This window comes from Cavia porcellus, unplaced genomic scaffold, assembly GCF_034190915.1.
Source record: "Cavia porcellus strain 051 isolate PalLab524CR breed Dunkin Hartley unplaced genomic scaffold, mCavPor4.1 scaffold_1, whole genome shotgun sequence".
Lineage (NCBI taxonomy): Eukaryota > Metazoa > Chordata > Mammalia > Rodentia > Caviidae > Cavia > Cavia porcellus.
The window spans coordinates 133,370,121-133,378,794 of NW_026947484.1; the positions used below are offsets into that span (position 1 = coordinate 133,370,121).

Below are 8,674 nucleotides of genomic sequence, written 5' to 3' on the forward strand. Positions count from 1 at the left end.
AGAGAAATTACTTACACTGGCATAAAGGTTCTGAGGGTGGGTGATGGGAGGTAGATGGTAGAGAGTGGAGATGAGAGGACAGGTGGGAGGAGATCAAGGCAGCAGCCAAATTCTTCAGGATGTTCTGATATCCTGGTATTACAGGCAGCTAAACTAGGTAGAAATATTATACGCAGTCAGACAGAGCTAGACCCTCAACGGAGTCGGTACAGAGGCTGGAGGTACATCTGTTGGACACCAGGCCTCAAGATACAGACAAAATGGACAAGTCTATATGCAGTAAATTACATTGGTATCCATCACCCTGGTAAGTGGCCAGAAACACCTGATTGCCTCTTTGACTCTTCCTAAAAAGGCCCTTGTTCTTTCCAGGTCCCCTTGTTATGTGACCTGCTTCCCCATTGGACAAACATTACCTAAACAGCTAAACTTGTATCCTCATTGGTTGATATTTTGTTCTACTTTCTACTCACCTTGTGATGTTGCACCCATCTCACAATTTTGCTCTATAAAACTCACCCTGTAAAATGGGGTCCACAACTCATTTTCCAGTCCCCTCTGGTCAGGAGCTGTCTCTCTCAAAATTTTCCATTGTTTCCTAGAATTCATTTTTCAATTATGGGGAATGTGAGCTCAGTATATCAGACATCTAGCAGCTTGGGAATTACATTTATTTCCCCTATATCAGTGAGATCCTCTAGCCCTTCCCCAAACACTCTCAGGTAACATGTCTGAGGCTATTCCTTTCAACCCAAACTAACATTTTAAGATACAAATTTGTTTGCTTGGTTTTTGATCTGTATTAAAGTACTTAGATCTTTAGATAATCACATTTGGATACTTTTGTCTCTATGGCCCCAAATATATTCTGGTTATCTATTTATTTACACTAAGAGGGGCCAGGGATTTAGCTTAGTAGTATAGCACTCGCCTGGCAAACATGAAGTCCTGAGTTTGATTCCCAGTACCAAAAAAAAAAGCATTTTATTTTATTCACTGTCTTCTGGTTATGGTACTTGAAGGAGAATTTCATCTTTTGTAAGTAATTTACTTAGCTGTCTTCATTGTGAGTAGGGTTGCATCTCCAGAATAATTTTGTGCCTGGAGATGTACCCAGAAGTCCAAGTAGGAGGGGCCTGTTTATTTATAGGTACTTTGCTTGGTGAGTAGTGGTCTGGACAGGTGGTAGCTAAAGGAGAACAACAATTACATACTTTGTAGGGCTGGATGAAAAATGAAAACAATGATGTCTGTTGTTCAAACTTTTTTTTTTTTTTTTGTACCGGGAATCAATCTTGTGACCTTAAGCTTACAGGGCAAGTGCTTGAGCCACTGAGCTAAATCCCCAGCCCTGTTCAAACATTATTAAGAATTTCAAGATGGTGATAGCAGGAATTTAAACTAAGCATAAGGCCCCTTCTCATACTGGGGACTATAAGATACATAATGGCCCAGGTCACAGGCTCATGAAGCCAGCTATGGTGGAGAAAGTTCCTGCTCTGGGTTGGATAAGAGTCCTCAAACACTCATCTGTTAAAGGCTTGGATCCAGCCTGTGCTATTAGGGCAGGTAGTGGAACAAATCAGAGGTGGGGCCCAGTAGAAGTCAAGTCACTGGGGCATGCCCTTTAAGTGGATATTCAAACCCTGGTTCCTTCCTCTGTCTGATTTTGCGTCTCAGACACTATGAGATAAATAAGCCTCTGCCACACACTCTCCCATAATGTACTGTGCTGCCACAGGCCCAAAGTGACATGGCCAAGTGATGTGGATTGAAACCATGAAGCAAAATAAACATTTTCTCCTTTTAAGTTGATTGGATGAAATAATTTGTATAGCAACTGAAATCTGAGTTAAACAGTCCCCTAGGGAGGGTGCAGTTTAACGGACTCAGGGAGCAGTGTGAATTCCCCTTCAGTTTTGATTTTCTTTCATTTTGTCATTAATCTTTTCTATAATCCTCAAGGCTCTATCAGGCTCTTTTTCAACATCCAGCATTTGGTCTTCAGTGTTCTTTGAGCAGTGACAGGTGGAGCCTTCTTTTGGCTTTGGGATAGATCAGCAGCAGCAGTACTGGAGATGGTGTCAGATGGAATCAGGTAGCCTGAGAGCTATACAGCTGCAGGAAAGGTAGCAAATGCACTTGTGGAGCAAGCTTGCAAATGCCAAGATCATATTGGATGCCTTTCAGGATTCCTGGCAGGAAAGAAGGAAAGAAGGAAGGGAGGAAATGTGGACAGGAGGGAGGAAGGAAAATGGAATGGAGAGAAAAAGAGAAATCTAATAAGCATCAGCTTCCCGTATTCTGGATAGGATGTCTTAAGTGTCATTACTATGTGACCTGATTCTGCAGTCTTGGCCTAATGAAGTCTTGAAACACTAGGCTGTGTAATCAGGTGTACTGGTACAACTGGCTTCATAACATGGGATATAAACATAGTCTCATCTCTTATTCTCCCGCTAATCACTTGAAACTCCAGCAGTCAGCCTGCCTGCCTGCCTTCTTTCCTTCCTTCCTTCTCTTCATTTCCATTTTCTTTCTTCCTTTTATCCTTCTTCCCTTCCTCTTTTAGGTTTTCTTTCTTTTTTCTTCCTTCCTTCCTTCTTTCTTTCTTTACTTTCTTTCTTCTCCTTCTCTTCCTTCTTCTCCTACTTCTTTTCTTTTTCCTCTTCCTGCTCATCCTCTTTTTCCTTCTTCCTTCTTTCCTCCTTTGTAGTACTGGAGAATTAACCCAGAGTCTTTGCACTGAGCAACATTATTTATTTATTTTCCCATTTCCAAACAGCGTCTTGCTAAATTACTAAGTTTCCCACAGTAAGCTTGGACTTGCAGCCCTCTTGCCCCAGCCTCCCCAATCTCTGGGATTACAGGCATGCATCACCCTGCCCAGCAGCCCAGAGAATTATATCTTGTCATCCTGTCATTCAGTAGTTTGTAGATGGGACCATGAAGCCACCATCAATAATCTATCTTTGGAGAATATTTTATATATATATATATATATATATATATATATATATATATTCCTTGAAAATTTTTGGGTTCAACCTCTAGTACTGAAAAAATAAGGTGTCAGAAGACTGGAAAGGTAAAAGTATTCTTGGCCAGGTGTGGTGACACATGTCTGTAATCCCAGCACTCAGGAGGCTAAAGCAGGAGGATCCCTGAAAGTTTGAGGCTGGCAAATTCAAGATCAGCCTGAACTACATAATAAAACCATGTCACAAGACAAACAAACAAAAAACAGCTCTTTTGCTTCTAGCTACAATTTTGTGCATGTGCTTGCCTCCAAACCTAACCATGTCTTCTTTCAAGACTTTCAGAATCAAGTGATTCCTGGCCAGGACGCAAAGGCAGAATCGTCTCATTCCTCAGTAGATTTGGATGAAGACTGGTAGTAAAATCAGGTACAACTCCAAGAGGAGACACTGGAGGAGGACCAAGTTGGGAAATGTAAGAATTGCACATGAGCTACAGTATATTTACTCTTTTTGAGATCACAAGATGATGTCTTCTTTATCGTGGTCAAGATGATATCACCATATCAAGCTTTAAAAATACTATTGACGGGCTGGGGATTTAGCTCAGCGGCATAAGCACCTGCCTTACAAGCAGGCAGTCGTGAGTTTGATCCCTGGTACCGATAAAAACGAAAAAGACCAAAAAAAAAAAAAAATACTATTGACTTGGGGCTGGGGATTTAGCTCAAGCAGCATAAGGGCCTGCCTTGCAAGCGGGCAGTCGTGAGTTCGATCCCCGGTACCGATAAAAAGGAAAATGACAAAACAACAACAACAACAACAACAACAACAAAAAACCATTGACTAGACAGCTGAATGTACCTAATTGGGAATCTTATTCTTTTTGTGTGATCAGCACTAGGGAGCAATAATAAATGTTTGAAAACTAAACAAAACAAGATGAAAACATCACCATAAACTTCATAAGTAGGAAAAACATGGACTACAGAAATTCACACCATGAATTACAGTGCTGATCTTGGCGGCAAGAGGTAGGAGATTGCAGAATAGTGTATTGCTTGTTTAACAGACACTTCACTAAGAAAGATGCTGATGTGTTTTGTGTGTCTGTGTGCGATGCTGATATTTAAGACGTAGTTTTTCAGGACATTTCATGTGAAAATATCTAGATATATTTTTGATAAGGTTAATAGATGTGTAAATTAGCACAATACAATATACTGTATCTTACTTTTAGCAAAATGATTATAAAATCCTCATTGTGAAAATGATGAGAAAATGACAGGATTCTAACAAGGTTGGCTGGATTACAGTGACTAAACAGCTTGTGTCAAGGGGAAATGATTCAAAACTGATCCTGTTCTGGTTCCTGTTTTTATAAAAGACTAGAGAAAGTATCTTTATTAAATTTGTAGATGACAAATTTGTGAACAGTGTTTAATGAATTAGATAGCAGTCAAAAATTTAAGTAGTCTTGATATTTTTGGAATAATTACCCCCAAACCAATAAGAATACTATTATGTTTGTACTTAAGTCTAGAAACTGATTAAACAAGCCTGAGGAGGAATTGATCAATGCAAATTCCTCTGAAAAACCCTGGAGGGGATGTTCTTAATTATTTTTCAGGTAACTTCTAAAAAACCAACCAACAAACAAGAAAATAAAAATAAAATAAAGGACCATGAGTATAGTTCAGAGTTAGAGGCCATGAATTCAGTTATTTAGTTCAATTCCCAGGAAAACACAAACACAGACACAGACATACACACACTACCACCAACAAAACTCCAACCAACCAATCAACCAGCCAACAAAATCCCAAGAAGCCTTTCTTGTTTAGGTTAGACCTGGAACTCTATATGGTTAAATGTGCCATACTTTAGAAGGACCCTTTAAAAACTGAGGAATATGAAAGAGGTAAAAGCATCATAGCTGAGTGTGGTACACCCCTAATCCTAGAACCTGGGAGGCTAAGGCAGGAGGATCCCTGTAAGTTTGAAGCCAGCCTGAACCATGTAGTGCAACTTGCCTCAACAAAGACCAAAAAGAAAAGAAGAGAAAAGAAAAAGCATCACACAGTGTTATGTGCATACCCATGTTTATAGCAGCACAATTTATAACAGCTAAATTTTGTAGACAGCCCACACGCCCATCAGTGCATGAATGAGTAAAGAGAATGTGACATTTACACACAATGGAGTATTACTCTGCCATAGGAGGATAAACCTGAATTATTTGTAGAAAAATGATTGCATCTTGAGACCATAATCTTAAGTGAAATAAATCAGATGCACTAGTTTAAATATCCATTGCTTGTCTTGTGTGAGAAACCCAAAAGATCAATAAGTAGCAAAATGGAGATATTGGGATGTAGGAAGAACTTGTTCTAATGGGAAGGGGAACGAGGGACGGGGGAGGGAGAAAGGAAGGAAGGGAGAAAGGAAAAAGGAGAATGGAAGGAAGCAAATGGAAACAAAACTTGTGTAAATGAGAGAAGAAAGGTTGAAGGGAGGGGGGAGGTGAAAAGAATTAAGATACATTATGTACAGGTACAAATTTACTGTGATAGATGGGATCAACATGCAAGACAAATATGTACTAATAAAAATAAAGTTAAAGAAAATGGGGATATTTAATGATTATATGTGCAAGGGGCTTTATTATACATTTTGTCACTTCGTTTTGTAACACTTCTGTATGGTAGTTATTCCACCCACACTTAACACATGAAAAAATTGGGCATAATAAGATTAAATATTTACTCCAAATTCTATAACTATAATCAAAATTTAAACACAAGTCTAGATGACTTCCTTGTCCATATGCTTAGTCATTCATTATGTACACTGTCTTATAGAAGATCTAGTCAGTAAGTTTATTGTTTTATTTAATTTTGTTTTAATTTTTTGGCTTTTTGAGACAGGGTCTCACTATGTAGTTCAGGCTGCTCCTGAACTTACTTTGGAGCCCAGGCTGGCCTTGAATTTATGGTGATCCTCCTGCCTCAGCCTCACAAGTACTGGAATTATACCCATGCCTGGCTGTTGTTTGACTTTTGATGGTGCTAGGGATTGAACCCAGAACCTTCACACTGAGCTACTATCCCAGCTCCATTCTTTTAATCCATTTTTTGAGATAAGGTCTTTCTGAATTTACAATCCTCTTACCTCAGCCTTCTGCAGATCTGGGATTACAGGCAAGTGCCACTTCACCCACTTAGATATTTTGTTATAGCAACAGAAAACAAACACAAACAATAGGCAATCATATAATAAAAGTAACTAACCCTCATTGAGACTTACATGTCCCAGGAACAACGCAAGTTACTTTCTGAATTGGATGTCATTTTATTCACTCATCGGTAGAGAATATTACACATGAAAAAACCAAGGCCCAAAAAACTATACTTATTCGTCCAAAATCATACATCTAGTATGTATAAAACAGGACTTGAGGGGCTGGGGACATAGCTTAGAGGTAGAGCATTTGCCTATGATACACAAGGCCATGGATTCAATTTCCAGCAGCAGCTAAAGGGAGAGAGGGATCCCAGTACCAGGGATCAAACTCACAACCGCCTGCTTGCAAGGCAGATGCTTATGCCTCTGAGCTAAATCCCCAGCCCTGAGAGAAAGACTTTGAACCTACACATATCTCACTCCAAAACTGCCTGCAAAGGACCTCTGCTAAACTTTGTTCCAGAACCATGATTATAAGAGATCTTATTTATAATTCAATGTTGCTCAACTTTCTTTAGTCCCCGACACGCCCAGAGCCTGCCAGGTCATGTTTAGGTGGGGTTTGTTTTCAAACCACCTCTTAAATGTCTTCTTTACCACCTATCACATTTTATATACACACAGATAACCCTTAGTATACATGTATATATGAAATAAGGCATAATCTAAATGTGTTCATAAATTACATATAAAGCACTTAGAGTTTATATCTATGCACACCTACATTTCATATGTGTATAAAAGCTGTGGATATAATGGAGGGGAAATAATATTGATTTAGAATTCTACTTTTGACTAGCTCTGTGAACTTATACTCAAATGTATTGAAACCCTTTATCTGTAAACAGAGAGATGATGCTTGCTTTTTTCATCTGCTCAGTTACCCAAGGATAAAATGAGATCCCATACATTCATTTTTTTTCCTACCTAATGAGCTAGAAAAAGCACTCTAATAAATATATATGATAAACTGGCATTGCCTTTACAGAGCCATATTTCATCTCTGTATATCCCTATTAGGAGCCCTAAATTCCTCTCCCATTTCTCATTTGTGGACATGATTCTGAAAATTTTTTTTTTTTTTTTTGTATCAGGGATCAAATTCATGACTATGCACTTGCAAAGCAGGTGCTTATGTCGCTGAGCTAAATCCCCAGCCCGATTCTGAATTTTTGTATAATGAGCATGGGTCAAAGATTGTAGATTTAATAGAAAGTAGGACAAAAGGAAGCAGCAAAGAGAAAGAAGAAGAATTTTTAGCAATTTTTTAAAACTATGAAACAAATGACTGTTGGCTTTGTTTTTTTGTTTTTTCTCTTTGGGATATTAGAAATGAATTCAGGGCCTCACATATGTCAAGCAGGAGCTGTATCACTGAGCTACATCTCAAGCCCCAAGTATGGACACTTTTTAGTTTTTTGAGGCAAGGTCTTGTCATGTAGCCTAGGCTGTCTTTGAACTCATGAATCTCAGCCTCTGGAGTGCTGGGATTACTGGTTTGTGCCATAACAACTGACTCTGAAATGAGCACTTTTATGCTCTATTGGTGGGAGCGTAATTGGCAAAATATTTGGAGAGCTTCTTATGAAACTGGAAACCAACATATCAGTCCCATTTTGTTTTGGATAATTAAAAAATATCCAGGTGTGGTGGCACATGTTTGTAATTCTAGCTACTCAGAAGGCTGAGGCAGCAGGATGTCAGGGATGAGGATAACCTGAACAACTTAGTGAGACTTTGTCTCAAAATAAAAAATAAAAAGTGCTGAGAACGTAGCTTAGTGGTAAAGGTCTTCTGGGCTCAAACTCCAGTACCAAAAAATTAAAAACTGAAGCTCATATTTATATCAAGATTTACACAGAAAAAGGTACCAAGAGATAGATAACAAATGGTTAACAGAGGCTATTCCTGTGGGTGGTGGTGTCAGGAGGAAAAGTTTTTCCTTTACATTCTCCTGTATGACTTGAACACAACTCTAATTATTTATTTATGTATACGTGCATGCATCAGCTGCGTGCCTGTGTCCTCTGCTCCTCTCTGCTGGTCACTGTTTCAACAGGGTGCTGACCCTTGCCTGCCCTGCTCTCCTTGTGCTGTTTTGTAGTCCATCACCAGCTGCTTAAGCAGCAGGTTCTCAGTGGCTGGTCAGCTGGAACTGCTTCAGAAGGACAAACAGGAAGGACACAGCTGCCAGGGAGGATTACCCTGCTGGCGTCCTAAATGGGGGGGAGAGAGACAGGGAGAAGGAGAAGGAGTGAGAGAGTGAAGGAGAGAGAGGAAAAGAGAGACACAGGGAGAGAAAGAGACTTTAAATCTCAAAATGTTGAGGAACATATCAGGCTGTTAACTTCTCCCCCAACTCCCTTTCTGGACCTGGCAGAGAGCTGAACTTGAGTTACTCTGCAGGAACCCCTGTAGTTGCATATAAATAACAGGCTTCTAACCCTGAGTCC

General features: G+C 39.5%; 1 pseudogene; it reads left to right on the plus strand.

The window, feature by feature from the left end:
- The first annotated feature begins 3,119 nt into the window (after window positions 1-3,119).
- On the plus strand, window positions 3,120-5,594 carry LOC134472980 (large ribosomal subunit protein eL39-like; annotated as a pseudogene).
- The last annotated feature ends 3,080 nt before the right edge of the window (window positions 5,595-8,674 follow it).